Here is a 5,002-nt window from a genome sequence, read left to right as displayed (position 1 = left end):
TATATCTGCGTCTATTGTCTCTTGTCAGTACATAGTTTGTTATTATTCTTGAACGACAAGTTCTGTTGACTTTTCCTGTTTACTGCGTAGTGATGTAGCGATTTTAAGCTTACTAAGTGAGTGTAATATTATGTTGATTTTTATAATTCTTTAATGTACAAATTGCGCGTTTTCCATTTATTATTATTATTTTTTCTATTATTAGATCTAACTTTTATACACTGAGGAAGGTCCAATATTGTTGGGACCGAAACGTTTGTATATTATACTAAATAAAGTCTCTATTTGAACACGACCAACCGGTTCTCACTGCTCGTATCGGCCTTATTTTCTACTTTGAACTTTTCACGAGCGATTTATTGACTGGATTATTTTGTAGACAATGGTTAGAAATTTGCAGCAGTAACCACAGATTTATACCTATTGTTGTCGAATCAACAAAAATTAAAAAGTTTAAAAAATAAGTTTTCTCAAACTCATAATTGAGTTAGCCCATATAGTAAATTTAATTCAATTAATGACTGCAAATGTAAGTTTTCATTTTTTAAATCAACCTATAGTAAAATAAAGATTACTTTTAATGTAGGAAGTAGTTCACACACACACACACACATAAAAATATTAAATTTTAAAAGATTTAATTTACTATCCCTATATACCTCAGATAGGACGTTTACTTTGAATATCTTTATTATGCTTAAACATAGTTTTATTATACTTATTAATTTCATCAATTTATTTCTCTATTATAGATAGCCCACCAACGGGAAAAAAATTTTTTTTTTAAATCTAATTATAAATGATCTTATTTATACTAAACTAGCATACTTTATATTTACTCTCAATGCCCATAAAATTTAATCAAATTTATATTTCTAATAACAAATCTATTTAGAATATTTGTCCTTTTAACATCTAACTCATTTTCATTAAACTGAAGAAGAATAATAATTTCTATTTCAATACTTCAAATACCATTTTGATTAATTTCATTACGAATATATATAGTAATTCACTGAATCTTTTTTTTTATCATTAAGGAATTTAAAGTTCTTATCCAATACTTTTTCTCTAACATCATACTTTTATAGGCTACATTTTTAGTTATTTTATTCAATAATTTTATAGTTTTTTTTCCTTACATTTTTACAGCCTCAAAACACTTATCCTTAAGGTTATCTTTATATGTAAAATATTACTTCTGAGCTTATTTTTATTCATTTCTATTTCCAGCCATAGACAGTGGCCAATTATGACTTCCGTTAGGAATTAACGCATGTAATCCTTACAACATCCTCTTTTTAAACACAATTGTTTTAGTGGTTTCAGGAATTTTAATTTCTTCGACACATTATTCAATTACGAATAAAACTTTCACAGAAAGAAAAATAAGCCTAGTAATTACAATTTTATTAGGAATTTATTTTACCTGTCTTTAAGCTACAGAATACTTTAAATTTTTTTTCATTATTTTTGACTTAATTTACGTATCCACATTTTTTTTGTAGCCACGAGTTTCTATGGTCTACATGTCCTTAATGGAATCTTATTTCTAATGGTATGCTACAATCGACTTAATATAAACCACTTTTCTTTTCTACATCACTTTAGATTTGAAGCAAGAGCTTGATACTGACATTTCGTAGATGTTGTATGATTAGAGTTTGACTATCTGGCATCGTAAATGTCATTCTCAAGGTAATTTCATCCGTTACTACCAACAGCCAACTTTTGCGTTGCTTTTTAACATTGACTACTTTAATCTTTTGACATCAATTATATACTGCGTTATCTGTCATAGTCATAATTAAATAAAGCTGAATTAAGAGTCACAATATTTTGTATTTGTATGGAAAGCGTGATCAGCAAATTATTTATTTTATTATAGTAATATCTTTCTCTTGGCTCAATGTGATCTTATTTATTTGCTTCTTTGTACTTACATTTTGAGCGTTTCTGTTATTTATTATTTTTCTGTTGTATGATTATTTTTATTTAGTTTAATTTACTGATGAAAATATTAACTAAACTTATATAGTATAAGTAAAATTACATTTAACTTTCAATTAGATAATTTTGTTCTTCAAACTAAAATAAGTATTAGATGCTAACTATAATTACTATATTAATAATCATATTAGCTATCCCCATAGCCCTAATAACGATTAATCTACTATTAACATAAAGTTCCAATCACGTGAAGAAAAATCCTCTTTTGAATGTGGATTTGATTTCCCATTTATTAGTCGTGTTCTTTTAAAAAGACAAGTTTTCTTAATTGGTTTGGTATTTCTAGTATTTGATGTAGAATATACACTATTATTACCGTTAGTTCTATTATTAAATTACTATAAAACTCTTAATACTATTATAATCATAACATTCTTTATCACAATCTAAGTTTTAGGTTTTATCTTTGAGTATCTTAAACAAAGTATCAAAAAAAAATGTAACAAATAAATGAGGTATTACTTAAATTTTAACTTATTAATTGCAATAAAACATTGAAAATTAACCATTTTTGTACCTTCTCATGAAATACTTTTTATACACTTAGGTTCGACCTAAAACAAGTAGCAAATAATCTGTGAAAGAAATTTTAACTAAAACCAAAGTAGAAATAATTTATTGTTAATATATCATTTAAATTATTTTTTCTTGTTAATAAGCTTTTTTGGCCAATTTACTTTGCTCAATTAAATTGAGATAAGTAAAATCAAGCTTCTAACTTGAAAACTATAGATTTAAATCTATTTATCTCCTATTTTACACAACTTATATAGTTAAATTTAAACGTTATATTTTTAATATAAAAGTATTAATATATTGGAGTATTAATTATAATTATATACTAATTTACAGTATAAGATCCATTTATAAATATTTTATTTTTGTTCTAGTTTTTTCAATACTAATCTTTATTATAGAAGCTATTTAAAGTACATACAAATTAAATATTAATAACAATAACTCAGTAAATAACACTAATATAACTAAATTTAATCAAAAAGAATAATTTAAGTATAAGTATCTTNAATCTCTTTAAAATATCTTAAACTATTGACTTAAATGTTAATTTAATTCGAATTCTATCAAAATCTAATGACCTATATTAATAAATTATTAAAGGTTTATACATATAACAAACAAAATATAAATATTTATATAGATCTAATAAATTAAATAAAAAATTAAAATTTTAAAAAATTATAAAAATATATTACCATCTCAACAATAATAACAATTAAGCATGCTTTTAAGTTAATCAATTTTAATAGACTATTTAAATACACATAGGAAATGTCAAAAAATAGAACTCGACACATTATTGACCCAAAAATCACTCTTATAATTAATAAAATAACTATATACAAATTTATTCCTTACCTAAAAGTAATTATGTACTACGTAGAATAAAAACTACTTCTTCTAAAAAAACTATAATAAATTCAACAAATAGTATATCTCACAGTAAAACACAGAGATTTAACTTTTATAGTTACAATTAATAAAGTTACTCTTTTAAAATATATAATCTCTATAATTAAATCTTCAAAATAAAATCAGTGTATAAAAAGAACTCCACACATAAAGAAAGTCTAGAAATATAAAATCTTATTATAATAAACAGAATAAATTCAGTTATTTTCCCATAGAAACGAATATATTGATTATTTGATATTAAATGAATTATAGATCCAGCACACAAAAACATTAATGACTTGAAAATAGCATTTTTGAATACAAAAATAATACATACTTAAATCTCAGTATTAAAACTATTATTATTAGCCCCAGCTGTCTTAAAATTGATAAACCAATAATTTTTTTTAAATCAAATTCAAAATTAGCTATTAACCTACTATAAATAGAGTTACTAAAAAAACAATATACAGTAAATCAGAGAATCAAGTTATTATTAACAATTCCTTGAATCGAAGGAATAAATACATTTCAGCAGTAACTAAAGTCGAAGAGTGAACTAAGAAAGAAACAGGAGTATGAGCTGATATAGCTTGAAGTAATTACAAAGAAAAAGGAATTTGAGCCCTTTTAGTAATAGCCACATTAAGAATTAGTAATATAATTACACATTATTGCTTAATATAAATATACTTTATTCTCCGTAGGATAATATAAACCTAATACACATTAAAAACCCTCCATTACCAACCTGGTTATATAAAACAATTACTATACCAGAATTATATGAAAAAAAATAATTAGAATAACTTACTAAACAATAAGAAACTAACTTTAAACCATCCCACCCAAATAAAAGACTAACTAAATTTAGACTTACCACTATTACAACTATCGATAAAATAAACAAAATCACTAATATATAAAATTGAAATACTGTATCATCATCCTTTATATAAACCGTACTATATAATGTTACCATAGAAGAAAGTAATAATAATACACCACTAAACTAAGCAGACACTTAATCTGACAATACATAATATATTAAATTAAATGATNTAAATCTATAAAGTAACCATTCCAGTCTACTAAAACTGATAGTAATAAAATTATGCTCTTAAAAAAATTTAATAACAAAAAACAAGAAAAATTTGAAGCACACAATAAATATCATTACAATGATATATATATATATATATAAAGTGACAAATTTCTCTAACTATAAAAATACCGCCAAATTCCTTAAAGTTAATAATTTCAACATTTAATCTCTTAATTTAACTTAATGAGCAAAATAATAGAATATCTAATATACATCAGTAATAAACCTTTTCTACAACAAACTTGATAGTCTAAGACCTTTATAATAAATATTTTATCAAATATTATAAAAACTCCAACTTTATTCAATATATTTAACTATTATAAAACTAATCAGTAATTAATTTAAAGAAGGTAGTTTAACCGCAACTGCTGGCACTAATTTTTTATCATAATCAATTACTATACATACTTACACATATGAACATATTAATAATAATATTAATACTGACATTATTATTAAAACTTAATTTTT

This window comes from Pseudomyrmex gracilis, unplaced genomic scaffold (genome assembly GCF_002006095.1).
Source record: "Pseudomyrmex gracilis isolate BER0280 unplaced genomic scaffold, ASM200609v1 scaffold_1269, whole genome shotgun sequence".
Classification (NCBI taxonomy): domain Eukaryota; kingdom Metazoa; phylum Arthropoda; class Insecta; order Hymenoptera; family Formicidae; genus Pseudomyrmex; species Pseudomyrmex gracilis.
This window is presented reverse-complemented; position numbering follows the sequence as displayed.